We start from the raw sequence: 18333 nt of genomic DNA on the forward strand, positions 1-18333 counted from the left end.
CAGGACAGCGATGGGCAATAGGTTCATCCTGGTCCTGGTGGACCATGCCACCCGGTACCCGAAAGCCATTCCTCTGAGGACAGTGACAGCCCCCGTGGTGGGACGGGCACTGATGGGAATTTTCTCCCGAGTGGGATTCCCTCTAGAGGTGGTGTCTGACCGAGGTACCAATTTCATGTCCAAGTACATGAAATCTCTTTGGCAAGAATGTGGTGTAACCTACAAGTTCACCACACCTTACCACCCCCAAGGAAACGGGTTGGTTGAGAGATTCAACCGAACCCTCAAAGGCATGATAATGGGCCTAGAAGGACCCATGAGGCGTAAGTGGGACGTCCTCTTACCATGCCTTCTCTTTGCTTACCGTGAGGTGCCACAGAAGTCTCTGGGGTTCAGTCCCTTTGAGCTTCTGTATGGTCACCCAGTCAGAGGACCTCTAAGTCTGGTCAAGGAAGGCTGGGAGCAATCTCCCAGGAAACCTCCCCAGAATATATATAGTTACATGCTGGCCTTCCGGAATCAGACTGGGCGATTCAGGCAACTTGCTGAGGCAAATCTGGAAGCCAGCCAGGAGGAGATGAAGCGGTGGTACGACCAGAATGCCACTCTGGTAGAGCTTCAGCCTGGACAGAAAGTATGGGTCTTGGCCCCCGTGGAGCCGTGTGCGCTCCAGGATAAGTGGACCGGTCCCTTTGAGGTGGTGGAGCGCAAGAGTCCTGTTACCTACGTGGTGGACCTGAAGTCTCCTAGGAACCCCTTAAGGGTCCTACATGTCAGCCGCCTCAAGCCCCACTTGGAGTGGTCCCAAGTGGGCATGCTCTTGGCAACAGATGCTGGAATGGAAGAGGAGACAGAACCTCTTCCTGACCTCCTGTCAGCCAAGGAGCAAGATGGGTCAGTGGATGGTGTCATCCTCTCTTCCACCCTGACCCCTGAGCAACAGAATGATTGTCGCCAGTTGCTGGGACAATTTTCCGACCTGTTTTCCCTGGTCCCTGGTGTCACTGATTGGTGCGTCCATGATGTGGACACTGGGGATAGTCCACCTGTGCGGCACAAGGCCTACAGGGTGACTGACAGGGTGAGGACATGCATCAAGGAGGAGGTCTCCAAGATGTTTGCACTCGGGGTAATTGAGTCTTCTAGCAGTCCTTGGGACAGCCCCGTGGTCTTGGTCCCAAAGGCTGCAGCGCCGGGAGCCACATCCGAACTCCGGTTCTGTGTGGACTACAGAGGACTCAATTCGGTCACTAGGACCGACGCACACCCCATCCCCAGAGCTGATGAGCTCATCGATCGGCTAGGGGCTGCCAACTACCTCAGCACGTTTGATTTAACGTCTGGGTATTGGCAGATTGCCTTGACCGAGGGGGCCAAAGAGAGGTCAGCATTTTCCACCGCAGATGGGCACTACCAGTTCCGGGTTATGCCATTTGGGATGAAGAATGCCCCTGCCACCTTCCAGAGATTGGTCAACCAGGTGTTGGCTGGGCTGGATTCGTTCAGTGCAGCCTACCTGGATGACATCGCCGTGTTCAGCTCCACTTGGGAGGAACACTTGCGTCACCTCTGGGAAGTGTTGATGGCGCTGCGTAAGGCAGGCCTCACGATCAAGGCGAGTAAGTGCCAGATCGGGCAGGGTTCCGTGGTGTACTTGGGACACCAAGTTGGGAGTGGCCAGGTGGCACCCCTTCAGCCCAAGATAGAAACCATCCTGAATTGGGAGGCGCCCAAAACCCAGACGGAGGTGAGAGCCTTCCTAGGTCTCACCGGGTACTACAGGAGGTTTGTCAAGGGGTATGGCAACATGGTTGCCCCCTTGACAGCGCTGACTTCGACGAAGCAGCCCAGTAAAGTGATTTGGACTGACACCTGTCAGAAAGCTTTTGAGGCTTTGAAAACTGCTATGTGCACGGCGCCCGTGCTCTTAGCTCCCAACTTCTCCAAAGAGTTTATCGTTCAGACAGACGCTTCAAAGCATGGTGTGGGGGCTGTTCTTTCACAGATTAATGAGGAGGGCCTAGATCAACCCGTAGCCTTTCTTAGCAGGAGGTTACTTCCACGGGAACAAAGGTGGAGTGCTATTGAGCGTGAGGCATTTGCTGTGGTCTGGGCGCTGAAGAAGCTAAGACCCTACTTGTTTGGGTCTCACTTCCGGGTTCAGACGGACCACAGGCCCCTCAGATGGTTGATGCATATGAGGGGTGAGAATCCTAAGCTGTTGAGGTGGTCCATTTCCCTACAGGGTATGGATTTCACGGTGGAACATCGCCCTGGTACAGATCACGCCAATGCTGACGGTCTGTCCAGATTTTTCCGCCTTAGTGATGAGGAACTCCCTGGGGTAGGGTAGTTCTCCCCACTTTTCAGCTGGAGGGGACACGTGTTAGACCTGGCACCTTGGCGTGAGTCTCCCTTCCTCTTTTTGTCGCTGTGCCTCATGTGATTCTATGGTGTTGGCCGCTCAGAGCGCTGTGCCACTGCCAACCAGTGTCGCGGTGCGAGTGCTCCCTTGTAAATTGTATATGTTGGTTGGATTCCATGATTGGATTGTTTGATTTACTATCAGACCCCAGTAAAGTGCGCCAGGAGCGCCAGGGCATGTAAATGCAAACACCGCTGGTGGGCTTGCAGCACGGGTTGTGCCACCCACAGAAGCGGCCGGTAAAATACGTCTAAGGTCTGCCATCGCAGAACCTGCGTGCAGTCTGGTACTGACATGCTGACTGGCAAGTGCCCACACTTGCCGGTCCCTGAAACCTTCCCTTAGCTACATGTTAGTCAACCCTCTGGTAGGCCCACGGGCAGGGTGCGTTGTGAGCCTAAGGTAGGACAATCCTAGATGCGTGGCATGTCCTAGTAGTGAATTACCGCCATCTTGTTGTTCACTACTGCAAGGCTACCCTGTTCTCATAGGCCAGTATGGGCGGCTTGGATTGTTACACCCTATGATCCTAACCGACCCAGGGAACATGGTAGAAGATCGAGTTTAGTATGCCTGAACTCGGAATAATAAGGTACATCTTTTCGCAAGGTTTATTTTAATATTCCGGGTTTGCAAATGCCGCTTTTAGAAAGTTGGCCTTTGCTTGCCTAAACATTTCAGCCCGCCTCTGCGTGATGTGTATCTGATGTCTGGCTGGTGTGAGTGACAGGGCTGGGGGAACCCAGATGGGCAGGGCTAGGTAGCCTGGTGGTGAATAGGACGATCGACAGGTAGATGGGTGGGAGGAGTGCTCCTAGGCTCTGAATAGGACAGTGCTCTGCCACCTCAATGCCGTCTCCGCCCCCTGTGGAGCGTCTGAGGACTCTGCCCTGCACTCTGTAAGAAGAAGCCTGCATCGCGTAAACAAAGTGCTCAGAAACCGGACTGAACTAGGCAAGGGCCCCCCTGGCCTGGGAGAACAAAAGATTTGCTGTATAAATGGAGGAGCCCTGCTCCTAAGAAACTAGATCCGCTTTTGACCAAGAAGAATCTCTGCCTGAGGAGGAGGCACCGGGAAAGCTGTAGGAGGAAGACTGTCCCTATCCTGGGGGATTGGCCTGCAGTGGTGACCTTGCTGCCAAAGGGGAGAAGAGAACCTGTTGCTGAAGACTTTACTTTACTTTTACTTTCAAGACTTGTGCTTTTCCAAAACGATCTCCAAGGGCTTGGAACTGAGCTTGCCCCCTGAACTGAGCCCCAGGACCATTGGGCTCTACCTGATCTTCACTCCCCTGCCGCTGGACTGTGGTGTCCTTTCCCTCGCCGGAGCTGTGACCCTCGTGCCCCAGTCCCTCCTTGAGCCGTGACCAGGACTGCTTAGCCGCCCCCGCCTTGGGAAGAGCCTCGCTCGATCGGAGCCGCTCCCCCTACGCTGTGCTGGGCTGCCCCTGTCACCTCGCTCGTTGGAGGCTCGCTGTGCACCTTCACCCTCCCGCCGGAATCGGCGTTTGTGAGCATCTCCAAGCCTCGGACGGCCCGGACGTATCTGCGTGCCCGGCTGCCCCGCTTTGTTCACCCGCCACCTGCAACACCCCGCTCTTGTCGTGAGCCTGAAGATCAGACCCCCATCGTGAAGTGTGGGAGCCCCGGATGCCGCCTCGCTCTTCTGTCGAAGAGCCGCTGAAATCCCGCACCCGCCTTTGCGTCAAGAAACAAGGTACTGTACTTACGAACTCGACCGCGAGCTCGCATCGGATCCAGGGTCCGCAACGTTCTGATTTCCCTGTCATCTGCCGCGTGCTTCCTGGGCGCTGCCTCAGCACGAAGTGCGCTGAGGCCTACAGTTACCTTGTGCCCGCCTAAAAAACTTTCCGTAACAAAGAGAACTTTACCGTATTCCTAAGAATTGTGGCCCCATCAGTTTAACGTTACTGGGCCTTGTATTTGAATCTGCTGAATCTACATAAAAGCTTATTTTTATACTTCCTGATTGGTGTCCGTTTGTGGTGCATGCAAGGGGTTTACTGTATGTGTAATTGCATTTGCTTAACCGTGTACGCCTGAGACTTAGCCTAGACTGCTCGCGCCACGCACCTAGAGGGTGAGCAGGGGTTATTCTGGGGAGTCATCCTTCGCCCTGACAAGAAGTAAAGGGTCCCTGCTTGTTGTGGGTTCACACCTGCGTCAACCAGAGCCCCCTCATTTCTAACACTCCCCTTCTCCCAGGGCGGCAGCCGCCAGTTGTCGGGGCGGGGGCCCGCTGGTCCCACCTCGTCGGTTCATGGGGCAGGCAGGGTCGCTGGCATAGTGTCCTGTTTGTTGGCAGCCGTAGCAGGTTATCGGGGGCCGGGGTCCGGTTTTGGCTGGCGTCGTCCCTCTTCGGGCTAGGCTCGGGGAGGGGTGTTGCTGAGGCGGCCCCCGAGGCGGACTCCGGGGCGGCCCGGCTGGAATGTCCCGGTTCCGGTTCGACCCTCCTCCTCCGCCGCGCTGGCGGGGGGGTCCGGTGGGGTTTCGCTAGTACTCCCCCATCGGGTTCCGGGGGACTCGGGTGTTGACCCATCGATCGGCCTCGGCGGCGAGCTTCCGCGGCTCGGTCAGCTTGCTGTCGAGGAGGTGTTGTCTTAGCTCCACGAAGCAGTTGTTGGAGAGGTGTTCACAAATAATGAGGTCGACCAGCTGCCCGTAGGTGGTGACCTTGCTACCCTTGATCCAACCTTCTAGGACCCTGCTGAAGAAGTCAACATACTCTACCCACGTGGTGCCGGGGATTTTCTTGCAGTCTCTGAAACGCTGGCGGTACATTTCCGCGGTTAGTCCGTAGCGGGTGAGCAGGGCCTCCTTCATATGATCGTACGAGGTCATCACCTCTTCCGGGAGCTGGAGCAGGGTGTCTCGGCCCTCGCTAAAGAACCGACCCCTTAGGCCGGCACCCCAATCCTTCCGGGGTACCCGATGGGAGGTCATGGCCACCTCGTACGCCTTGAACCACTGCTGGATGTCGTCGTTTTTATAGTACTCCTTGACGACATCCTTGGGAATATGGACCTTGGCTTCGGTGGGCGGCAGAGCGTCTCTATTGCTGGGGGTGCCGGTCTCCCCCTTCTGGGCCTTGAGTTCGAGTTCTTTGAGGCCCCGCTCGTGTTCGAGGGTCAGCCTTTTCTCCTCCAGCTCTCGATGCCGCTTCTTCTCCTCTATCTCCTCTTGTAGCCGTAGCTGTTCCATGGCCAATTTCTTTTCGGCCAGCAGGATTTCGCCGTCCAGCCGAAGTCGTGCGAGCTCTAGCTCATGGGTCCGGACCTTCTCCCGCTCTCGTATTTCTTCCGCGGAGAGGCCGGTTTCCAGGCTGTTTCTCCCTTCGTTCGCTGGGGGCGGTGCTGGTGGCGTGGCTGCATTCAGGGGCAGGGGACCTTCACTCTGGGAGGGACCCGCCTCGGACTCTATCCAGGTTCTCAGGGCTTTCTGCATCTCTTCCTTGGTACCTAGGCTGGTGGTCGTAATGCCCTTGTCCTTGCAGAACTGTTTTAACTCTTTGTGCGTGTACTCTTCTAATCGTTCTGGTTGGAACTCCATGGTCTCTGTTCGTCTGGATGGATAGCAAGTGGGTTACTTGCTTGTACGATCTGCGTTCGGCTCGGATCCCGTCGCTGGCCACCAAATGTTGGAAGGCGGACCTCGGGGGAGTCGGAGAGACCACCCAGAGGGGCCCCCACACTGCACGAAGTAGCCGAGCGCTGCTGAGAAGCCTCCTAGGAGAGGTCCTTCTCCTATAACGTACTAGCACAGTAACACCACCTCACAGGACTCGAGGATGTTTATCAAGACGAGCAGTTCTTTATCAGCATCTAAGAAATTACGGTTATCGATATGTACAAGGGGGATCGAGGGATCCACAAGAGTCTCAAAGTCTCGGGTAGGGACGGGGTAGCGGGACAGTCTTTAGTAGCAGCTTGGTACGAAAGTACCCTGGGCCCAGTTCTTGATCCTCAAGCTGGAGGGACTCCGGGTCTCGGAGTGGTCGAGCCGCGACGGCGTCAGCAGGGCTCTGGCGATCAGTTCATGGAGTTCGAGCTGCGACCAGGTCAGCAGGGCTCTTAAGGTGTTTCCGTTCAGCTCGAGCCGCGACGACGTCAGCAGGGCTCCGAGGGAGGTTTCAGCGAGGTTGGGCCGCGACAGCGTCAGCAGGGCCCCGATGTTCCGTGAGGTTCCTTGTCTCAATAAGGTGGAGCCACGACGCAGTCAGCAGGGCTCGTGGTATTGTCTCAAGCAAGAGTTCTTCTCCGTAGGGTCAGCCGCGATTCCATCAGCAGGGCTCTTGACTCCGGGATACAACTACTGTCCCATTGCGGGGTTGCCCCAGATATAGGTCTGGAGCCCTTTGATGTCCGGACCCTTGCGCCTGGGGGGCGGAGAGGCCGGGCTGGGAGAGGCCAGACGCCCAGTGGGAGAGGCGCCAGGCCCGGGGAGGCCGGAGGACGATCGCACCTAGGTGTTGAGGGACGGTGGGGGGTCCCATCGAAACTCTCCTCCTCCGGGAGTGGTGAAGTGGCCATGCGGTGCCCCCTGGCCAGATCTTGGTGCCTCGATGTCGGGGCTTCGCTGGGGCCGAGGCCGGAGGGAGCCGGGCTGCGTGGGCTGGTGCGTGGAGCAAGCATGGGGGGGACCCCGAAGGGATGAGGGGTCCCTGGGTGACCTGGAAAAGGGGGCCGCTGAGGCGGGTGTGGGAAATGGGTACAATCCAAAGGGGGCCTCGAAGGGAGGAGGGGTACCTGGCGGCCTGAATGGGCGGCCCGTGTAGGCCGGTGCGGGGGATGAGCACAATCCAAGAGGGTTAAGACCACGCCACGAGGCCGGGTCCAACACCCGCCTATTGGATTTAACAGCATTTGCAAGTCCAGGAGGGCAGCAGGATGACTCAGGAAGAAAAAGCAGCAGAAATTCTTTAATGAGGAAATCGATATCCTTGTGGACGAATGTGTTGCAAATAATGAGCAGCTGTTTGGAAAAGCTTCCTTAACTGCTCCAGAAGCCGCAAAAAAATAGAATTCAAGAGCGCATTAATGTGGTGGGTGTAACTACATGCAGTCCTGCAAAAATTAGAACAAGCATTAGCAAAGCTAATAGCTTTCGCCACTGCAAAAGCTATTGGATTTGTCAATGTACTTTTAGACATGCTGCACAGCAGCACGAGCTACTGTGCAACATGGTATAAAGTTAAACAGAAAAGCTCTATGACGGGGACCGCATTGACTTTGTCATTGCACTTTCTTTCCTTTTAAGACATGTTGCACTGCTCTGCTCTGCAACGTCTTAAAAGAAAAAAAGCGCTATGACGAGGTCCATGCTGGCCACGTCATAGCACTTTATATTTGGAAACTTTAAGCCAACATGTCTAAAAGTACATTGACAAAACCAATACATTTTGCAGAGGCAAAAACTATTGGCGTTGCTAATGCTTGTTTTACTGACCGTCATGCCGGTCATTTGAGCGGCATCCAGAAAGAGAGCGAATTAATGGTCATAGGTTTACAAGATGGAGCCATTTCCTATGGCAAACGTCTCTATTCAAAGCCCTTATTGTAGTGTGGCTGCGCTGCCGAGCGTTGTCAGAGACGAACCCCGCAAGAAATCACTCATTCCAATTAAAAAAGCAGAATGCCGTGTTTGCCCATGAAAGATGATTTGTGCTAAAATATTCAAGCCCTTGCATTTTTCTGAACCCATTTATGTTTACTTTCTTGAACTCTGCAGTCATAAAACACTTGGCAGTAACTATATATTTGTAATTGTCTGTAAACAATAAAACAACAACCGGCAACTACGCAACTTCCTGATGCTTTAACCTTTCTTTAGGAATAACTCATGGGACGTAATTGCTGAAAGGGGATTGCCTTGTCATTGTAATATTTCAACACTGCCCAAAAAATGCGTTGTTTACATTTTTTGCTGCTTTTGTTTTCTGTAAAACAAAACATTAACAAAGCTAAGTCCCTCTGTGTAGGAAAGCAGGATCTGCTTTCATGGTTACCCCCACTTTTTGCTGGCTATCAGTGTGTTTTTGACCAACTCCGCTGGGATCCTGCTAATCAAGACTCCAGCATATGTGCTTTCTCCCCTAAAGTGACATGGTAAGTACTTTGGTACTGCTACAATTGGCTACTGGTGTACCCCTGTAAGTCTCTAGTATATGGAACTAAGGTACCCAGGGCATAGGTACACTAGGAGTCATCCATGGGCTGCCACATGTATTGTGCCACCTATGAGAGTCCACTTAAACTCTGACTACAGGTCTGTCATTGCAACCTGTGTGAGTTGGTGCATGCACCTCTCACGACCGATGTATGTTTCCTTATATCTGAAGTCACTGCACTTCAAACCTATGTCACCCCTATGTCAGGTTCTTCAGTCCTGAGGGCAGGGTGCTTGGTTATAAGTGAGGGTGGATCTGCAGGACACCCTCACAAACCCCGGAGTCGATTCTCCAGGCTTTGTAAGTGCAGACAGCCATTTCTAAACTGTATAGTGGCTGCACCAAACCCAGTCATGTTTGGTATCAAACATGTTGGAATCATACCCCCAACACCGATTCCAGTGTTGGAAGTATGATCCCATGTACGGGGGGCCTTAGGGGACTCCCCTGTACTCCCAGTTACAGCCTTTCAGTGTCTGCAAGCATGCTAGTGCAGCTGCTGAACACAGACACAGTACACGGACAACCTCCCAGACAGTACTAAGTGTATTGGGCTGGGGTGAGGGTGCTTTCCAGCACCACCAGCCTGCTTTGAAGGGCACATTTGGTGCTCTTCTTGCATACTCCAGTTTCAGCCAGTTCAGGAACCCTTGGTTCCTGCTCTGGCGTCAAACTGGACAAAGGAATATCCTTCCCTCTGTCCAGCCCGAGTTGTTCCAACCCTTTCCTTAGTGTACTTAAGGGCTCCCCTGTGTGTTTGTCCTTGGATTCGTCATGAGACAAGACGCTCTTCAATCGTCTGGACACTTGGACTTTGTTGGACTTCAACTGGAATGGAGACTGCCCATTGAACACTCCTACTGCTCCTGGTCTTGCTTTTCTTCAAGTCTTCTTTGTCATCTGTGTCTGTGCTTCATCCAGGTTCTTCAACAGGCCTGTGGGCATCAAGGACACCCGAAGAAATCTCCCTTGCAGTGAAGGAGTCACTCGCCTGCTTCTGCAGGCACCGCAACAAAGCTGACTGGTCTGCTGGTCCTGTTGTCCTAGGAACTTCCCGAGGTTCAGCAACAGAGGTGGTGGTTCTGCAACTCCCTCGAGGCCTGACCTGTCCTCTCTGCAATTTTGAGGCTAGTACCCCTCGTCACAACCTCTGGGACCAAACCCCTGTGCACAGCGTCAACTTGCCATTGCCAAGGCCTCTTGGCTCTGCACTCCAGTCTTCGGCTTACAAGAAGCTCCAGCCTCCAGCACCACTTCCCTCCAAGATCAGCATTCTCACTGCGTCCTCTGCACCGTGAGCCTCCATCTTTGGTGAGCCGCTCGAGGTCCTCTTGCGACTCCTGTGCCTTCGGCCTGTGGGTCCTCCTGAGGGTCTTCTCTTCCTTCAGTGGGCTCCCCTGACTGCTCGTGGCCTGGTCTGACTCTCCTGCTGTTGGTGAGGCCCTTGGACCTTGCTGGTCTCAAAGTTTGTCCTTATCCGTCTTCCACACTAGTTGCAGCTACCAAGGCTTGTTGGTGCTCCCAAAGACACCAACCACCTAGTCACTGACATCCTACATGGGACAGCTTGTGTACGGCTCCTGGTCTTCCTCAGCATCGGCTGGTCCTCACAGCTGCAGTGACAAGTTCACCTTCGACTCTTCAGAAACTCCTGACATCGGTGGCCATTGTATTTCCATGCCCATTGGTCACCTCCGAGTGGCATAGACTCAGTCCCCTCTGCTTGCAGGTTCTACACTCCCAGAATCCACTCTTGTGTTCTCCAGAGGCATCTTTTTTGAAGTCTACCATTGTTGTCTACGGCAGGTTCCCACGTCACTCCAACCCTATGCACACGGCTTCCTTGGTGCAGGTAACCTGGTTTCTGGGGCGTCCACGGGTGAGGTGGCTCGCCAACCTTCTCTCATCCAAAGGGTTTCTTCAGGGTCCTCCGGGAAGGGTCATTCTTCTTTAAAACTGCAAACGCGACTTCTCCATTGACTTCTATTGGGCACGTGGCTGTGTTCCCACTCTGCACACAGCCTCCGTAGGGTTCCTGGGTGGTTACTTGTGTCCCCGGCTTCTCCGGGTCTTCTGGTCCAAGTCTCGTTCACCTTTGCATTCCACTTTCTTAATATATGGTTTGGTCTCCCCCTGGAGACCACTGTATTTTGTGCTACTTACCTGATTGCTTTCGATGTATTCTTGTGTATGTTGTTGATCTCTACAGGTAGGAGATCTACCAATGGGATAGTGATCTTGTGTTGTAATAAATAGACTTATTTTTGCTAAACACTGTATGGTTTCTTTTCATCTAACTTACACTACAAACTAAAGTTGGCAAAACAAGCTGCTTTACACTCCTTCTATTTAAGTCTGAAGAATGCTGTCCACGGCTACCACTTTGAGGGTTGTCTGGATTAGTGCAAGGTGTGTCACATAAATATGTGTGCACCATATACTAAGCCAGCCTCCTACATTTTCCATGAGATATTTGGCTTTGTTTTATGTTTTTTAAGGATGACTTAATGTAAATAAAATAAAGAGCTATGGCGAAGCCAGCACTGGCCATCATTACCACTTATTGTAGTAATGTGGGGCTGGGGGCGCGAGAGGGAAGACAACAATGAAGTGAGAGGGGTGGGAAGGATAAGGTAAACAACAAGCACGGGAGAGGTGGTGGGAGGCTTAAGAGGACAAAAAGGAGCCGACAAACACATGCACTCTTAAGGAGTGACTGATTAAAAAGAAAAAAAAAGTACCAGTACAAGTTGCAGCCAGCGGTAGGACACTGGCTGCAGACACCAGCATCTGTACTTGGTCCGAACTCCATGTACGGCCATACGTCAGCAAGCACCGTAGAGAAGATGGAAGCAGCAGGAGACCAATCAGAAGCAAGGAGATGAGAGAGAGACATGGGAGCCAACCAATGGTAAGTAACGGTACGTATGGGGCAGGCTGTAAGCTCGTTTTTAACCTTTATAAAATGTGTACAATAGCTTTTGCTGACAGCGCATGCGCGCTGTGCAGGCCAAAACTTGAAAGAGGGTATGACCTTCACACCAGAACTAAAGAGAAGCTTGTAAGTCAGAGGAAGGAAGCTGCTGGAACTGGAGGGGAAGGCCATCCACACAGCCACCACCCGCACCTTTGGAGGAGGCCATTGAAAGCACCTTAACAACAGAGGCCATATCTGAAATAACTAACATTAAAACGTCTCAACCTCCTCGGCCACTCCTAGGTTAGTTAAAGAAGAAAAAAAGGCATTAATCATGTATTTAATAAGACAAACCTTTATTAGAAGTTCAACATGATACTTGAGTAAATATTTCCATTATCTAAAAGGTATTTTTCCAAAAATGCAATATGTTATTACTTGTATATAGAGATGAGTTATGGGATTTGTAGTCCATTTCAAGTATTGTACCTTTTTGAGGCCCTCGTTAATTCCCACTTAATTATATTAAGAGAGAATAAGAGTAGACTAAAATGTATAGCAAGAAGTGTCCTGTTCAATGTTAACAAAAAAATGTTGACCATTTGAAAGTGAAAACATACATTTTTCACCCAATTCGTTTTATATCTGTCTAAATGTCGTATCACACAAAATAGAAATGTAACATATCATCTTACATCCTTTGCCTACACATATAGAGCCAAGCACTTCAGAGGACCTGCGCACTCGTGGCGGAGGCCCGCACTTGTGGCAGGACCTCCGCAAAAGTAAGTGCGGAGGTCCCACCACGAGTGTGGGGCCCTGCCACGCGTGCCGGGCCTCCATCACAAGTGCAAAGGCCCTTTGTGAAACGGGCCCAAAGAGCCAAACTTTTCAGAGGGCCTGCACACTCATGGCAGAGGTCATGCAGTCGAGGCGGGGGCCCCGCACTCTTGGCTGGACCTCCGCAAAGAGTAGGTGTGGAGGTCCCACCACGAGTGCGCGGCCCTTTGCGAGTGCGGGGCCTCCGCCACAAGTACAAATGTATTTTGTGAATCAGGCCCATAGAGCCAAACATTTCAGAGGGCCTGCGCACTCGTGGCAGAGGCTAAGCACTAGTGGCGGGGGGCCCACACTCTTGGCTGGACCTCCGCAAAGAGTAGGTGTGGAGGTCCCACCACGAGTACGCGGCCCTTTGCGAGTGCGGGGCCTTGGACACAAGTACAAAGGTACTTTGTGAATCAGGCCCATAGAGCAAAACATTTCAGAGGGGCATGCGGAAGATAATCTGGATGAAGTGGAGGATCAGAACGGTACCATCGATGATCTTCCTACACCAATGAACATTACACGTCCTACAGTTTGTGAAACAAGGGTGGCTCGCAGAAGACAAATAGTTAAAGGCTTCCAAATATGTACGTCCGTCTACAAGGCATAGAACACATTTTTACACCAACAGACTTAGGAGGCAAAGATTAATACTAAAAGGACTATGGCCTCCTCAAAGGCATGACGAGCAGGTGCAGCAACCTCTAGGCAGGATCTTGTGCACACAGAGAAATCTATGTTAGAAGTTCAAAATAAGCAATTGTATGCTACAACGATGATTGGCAGAACATGGATGAAGGCTTGTCTTTCAATTAATAGCATTGATCATTTGAATGAAACCATGAGATCTTTTTGTGATGCTATTCGTGAGGAGACTCAACAATGGAACAAAAGATATTACCACATAGTGTTTAGGATGCAAAACATGGAAAGAGTGTTCAAAAATTGACGACTGCTACAGGATACTCAAGTGCTAAGAAAAGAGGACAAACTATCACCCACCAGAAAATGGTGTCCATATTTAAAAAAATAAGTAAGAATAAATGGAAGCAGAAAGAAGACTTCTAGTGTGCAGGATAGCGCCTATGGTGCAACGTGGAAGCCTGGCTTGATTTTCTTCTTTAGATTCCATAAGCTGTTTTTTGGGGCAGTAGTATAGGACAGGACTTTTGATTTATTTTGCGCAGAGATACAGCGTGTTTTCTTGTATTGTTTTTTTTTTGTGGGGCTTTACTAGTTACGATTAAGACAATACTTACTAAGGGTGTGTGTGAAGTTATGAGACGGCTCATTATAACGAGCTGCCTGTCAGTGGGGAGTCTACAGTAGTAGTATTTTATTGCACAGATATGGTGTGTCTGATTGCTGGTGATATTTAACTTTGGCATGAATATGGGTGACTAGATTGGTCTTTATATCTTTATCATGTTGTTTATTGATTTTTTCTATAGGACTGATACCTATACCACTCCCTGATCAGGATACCGTTGCCTGTACTAAGGATTCGGAAGGGTATTATCATCTACTTGTTTCCACTGTGGTTGACTGAAGGGATTGTCTGTGTCTCTCATACACCACGTTCTTATTGGGTCCTGCTTGCTGCCCACACCTTTCAGTGACACCCTGGATAACGTTCTTTACATGGTGGGATGGGCAATGGGCGTCGTTTGTCGGCAGCGGTTTGGCACTTACTAGCATACGGCTTGAATTGATTTCTGCATGTTGTAGTTATTCTTTGATATTACACTTGGCTGTTTTTGTTTTACGCACGGGTACAAGCGCTGACCGCTCTTTGCCTCGACCTTTGGCATTTATGGAGATACTGCTTAACTGGGCTCTGCACACTGTATGCAGGTTTGGCGAAGTATGTGGATACCGCTTTTTCATACTACTGTGGTTGGCACCATCTTCAATTCACCTTTATACACTTTATACTTTGGTAGAGTTATCGATTGATGTTATAAGGTGTGACCAGTAACAGATTGATGCTGGTGACCGTGATGGATATTATTGGAAACTCTTGTTCAAGTTCGTTTAAGCATGTTACTGCACCCCTATTTTGTAATTATTCCTCTCTTTTCCGTATACTGTTCTCTCATCGTATTGATCTCCATGCTCACTTTACTTTCCTGAACTCACTTCTTTTGCTATTATACCTTTTGGTTATTATTTCTTGGGCACTGACCTTTTGGCACCTTTGAATTCCGTGGCTGCATCCTTCCTGCACACTAGAGGTCTTTTGTGTGCTTCTGTTTGTTCTTACATTTTTTTTTTAATATGGAAACCATTTTCTGGTGGGTGATGGTGTGCCCTCTTTTCTTAGTACTAGGAGCTTGACTAAAGTCAGCATTCATTTCATATTGCAGCCCTGAGGAAGTCGAAGGTGCACTTGCAAGAGGACGAAGCACGTGTTGGCTGCTGGCTGCTTATCCTTGGCTGCTTATTTATGTATCTACGGTGTTTCAAACAAGATGCAAATGGAATAAAAATAAATTGGACTTTTGATATTTTGGATACCTATTGATTGACTAATTGAGTGCTCAAGACTCTTTCTTTTTTATTGATTACATTTACCTTGAGGGATTTGTGTTTCTGTGTGTTCGGTAGCCAACCTCTGCCCTAGAATGCCATCAAAATATTATTGTACTACCTATGCCTGGTATCTGGTGAGCGCCTGCTGATAGTCTGGCTACCCCCCACTTGCTACAGGATACTCAACAGGAGAACCATAGATATGCAATACGACATGGCCCACAATAGCAACGATGCAGCTGGAAACCTGGTCCAGGTTCAAGCTCCCTGGAATCGCTGCACACTACCGAAGCATGGACCAGTGACCAGGCAGCCCCTGCTCCAGACAGTGAGTAGACTTCCAGACCATGCTCTACCAGACCCTGCTCACAACAGTGAGTAGGCTTCCAGCCCCTGCTCCAGACAGTGAGTAGGCTTCCAACCCCTGCTCCAGACAGTGGGTAGGCTTCCAGCCCCTGCTCCAGACAGTGAGTGGGCTCCCAGTCCCTGCTCCAGACAGTGAGTAGGCTTCCAAACCCTGCTCCAGACAGTGAGTAGGCTTCCAGACCCTGCTCCACACAGTGAGTCGGCTTCCAGCTCCTGCTCCAGACAGTGAGTAGGCTTCCAGCCCCTGCTCCTGACAGTGAGTGGGCTTCGAGCCCCTGCTCCAGAAAGTGAGTAGGCTTCCAGCCCCTGCTCCAAACAGTGAGTAGGCTTCCAGACCCTGCTCCAGACAGTGAGTAGGCTTCCAGACCCTGCTCCAAACAGTGAGTCGGCTTCCAGCCCCTGCTCCAGACAGTGAGTAGGCTTCCAGCCCCTGCTCCAGACAGTGAGTGGGCTTCCAGCCCCTGCTCCAGACAGTGAGTGGGTTTCCAGCCCCTGCTCCAGACAGTGAGTGGGATTCCAGCCCCTGCTCCAGACAGTGAGTGGGCTTCCAGCCCCTGCTCCAGACAGTGAGTGTGCTTCCAGCCCCTGCTCCAGACAGTGAGTGGGCTTCCAGCCCCTGCTCCATACAGTGAGTGGGATTCCAGCCCCTGCTCTAGACAGTGAGTAGGCTTCCAGCCCCTGCTCTAGACAGTGAGCAGGCTTCCAGCCTCTGCTCCAGACAGTGAGCCGGCTTCCAGCCCCTGCTCCAGGCAGTGAGCAGGCTTCCAGCCTCTGCTCCAGACAGTGAGAGGGCTTCCAGCTCCTGCTCCAGATAGTGAACGGGCTTCCAGCCCCTGCTCCAGACAGTAAGCAGGCTTCCAGCCCCTGCTCCAGGCAGTGAGCGGGCTTCCAGCCCCTGCTCCAGACAGTGAGCGGGCTTCCAACCCCTGCTCTAGAAGAGTGAGCGGGCTTCCACCCCTCCTCCAGAAAGTGAGCGGGCTTCCAGCCCCTCCCCCAGACAGTGAGTGGGTTTCCAGCCCCTGCTCCAGACGGTGAGTAGGCTTACAGCCCCTGCTCCAGACAGTAAGTAGGCTTCCAGCCCCTGATCCAGACAGTGAGTAGGCTTCCAAACCCTGCTCCAGACAGTGAGTAGGCTTCCAGACCCTGCTTCAGACAGTGAGTCGGCTTCCAGCCCCTGCTCCAGACAGTGAGTAGGCTTCCAGCCCCTGCTCCAGACAGTGAGCGGGCTTCGAGCCCCAGCTCCAGACAGTGAGTGGGTTTCCAGCCCCTGCTCCAGACAGTGAGTGGGCTTCCAGCCCCTGCTCCAGACAGTGAGTGTGCTTCCAGCCCCTGCTCCAGACAGTGAGTGGGCTTCCAGCCCCTGCTCCAGACAGTGAGTGGGCTTCCAGCCCCTGCTCTAGACAGTGAGTAGGCTTCCAGCCTCTGCTCCAGACAGTGAGCCGGCTTCCAGCCCCTGCTCCAGACAGTGAGCAGGCTTCCAGCCTCTGCTCCAGACAGTGAGAGGGCTTACAGCTCCGGCTCCAGACAGTGAGCGGGCTTCCAGCCTCTGCTCCAGACAGTGAGCAGGCTTCCAGCCCATGCTCCAGACAGTGAGCGGGCTTCCAGCCTCTGCTCCAGACAGTGAGCAGGCTTCCAGCCCCTGCTCCAGACAGTGAGCGGGCTTCCAGCCCCTGCTCCAGACAGTGAGCGGGCTTCCAACCCCTGCTCTAGACAGTGAGCGGGCTTCCAGCCCCTCCTCCAGACAATGAGCGGGTTTCCAGCCCCTCCCCCAGACAGTGAGCGGGCTTCCAGCCCCTGCTCCAGACAGTGAGTAGGCTTCCAGCCCATGCTCCAGACAGTGAGTGGGCTTCCAGCCCCTGCTCCAGACAGTGAGTGGGCTTCCAGCCCCTGCTCCAGACGGTGAGTAGGCTTCCAGCCCCTGCTCCAGACAGTGAGTGGGCTTCCAGCCCCTGCTCCAGACGGTGAGTAGTCTTCCAGCCCCTGCTCCAGACGGTGAGTGGGCTTCCAGCCCCTGCTCCAGACGGTGAGTGGGCTTCAGCCCCTGCTCCAGAAAGTGAGTAGGCTTCCAGCCCCTGCTCCAGACGGTGAGTAGGCTTCCAGCCCCTGCTCCAGACAGTGAGTGGGCTTCCAGCCCCTGCTCCAGACAGTGAGTGTGCTTCCAGCCCCTGCTCCAGACAGTGAGTGGGCTTCCAGCCCCTGCTCCATACAGTGAGTGGGATTCCAGCCCCTGCTCTAGACAGTGAGTAGGCTTCCAGCCCCTGCTCTAGACAGTGAGCAGGCTTCCAGCCTCTGCTCCAGACAGTGAGCCGGCTTCCAGCCCCTGCTCCAGGCAGTGAGCAGGCTTCCAGCCTCTGCTCCAGACAGTGAGAGGGCTTCCAGCTCCTGCTCTAGACAGTGAACGGGCTTCCAGCCCCTGCTCCAGACAGTAAGCAGGCTTCCAGCCCCTGCTCCAGGCAGTGAGCGGGCTTCCAGCCTCTGCTCCAGACAGTGAGCACGCTTCCAGCCCATGCTCCAGACAGTGAGCGGGCTTCCAGCCTCTGCTCCAGACAGTGAGCAGGCTTCCAGCCCCTGCTCCAGACAGTGAGCGGGCTTCCAGCCCCTGCTCCAGACAGTGAGCGGGCTTCCAACCCCTGCTCTAGACAGTGAGCGGGCTTCCAGCCCCTCCTCCAGACAGTGAGCGGGTTTCCAGCCCCTCCCCCAGACAGTGAGCGGGCTTCCAGCCCCTGCTCCAGACAGTGAGTAGGCTTCCAGCCCCTGCTCCAGACAGTGAGTGGGCTTCCAGCCCCTGCTCCAGACAGTGAGTGGGCTTCCAGCCCCTGCTCCAGACGGTGAGTAGGCTTCCAGCCCCTGCTCCAGACAGTGAGTGGGCTTCCAGCCCCTGCTCCAGACGGTGAGTAGTCTTCCAGCCCCTGCTCCAGACGGTGAGTGGGCTTCCAGCCCCTGCTCCAGACGGTGAGTGGGCTTCAGCCCCTGCTCCAGAAAGTGAGTAGGCTTCCAGCCCCTGCTCCAGACGGTGAGTAGGCTTCCAGCCCCTGCTCTAGAAAGTGAGTAGGCTTCCAGCCCCTGCTCCAGACGGTGAGT

This window comes from Triturus cristatus, chromosome 5_1, assembly GCF_964204655.1.
Source record: "Triturus cristatus chromosome 5_1, aTriCri1.1, whole genome shotgun sequence".
NCBI lineage: Eukaryota > Metazoa > Chordata > Amphibia > Caudata > Salamandridae > Triturus > Triturus cristatus.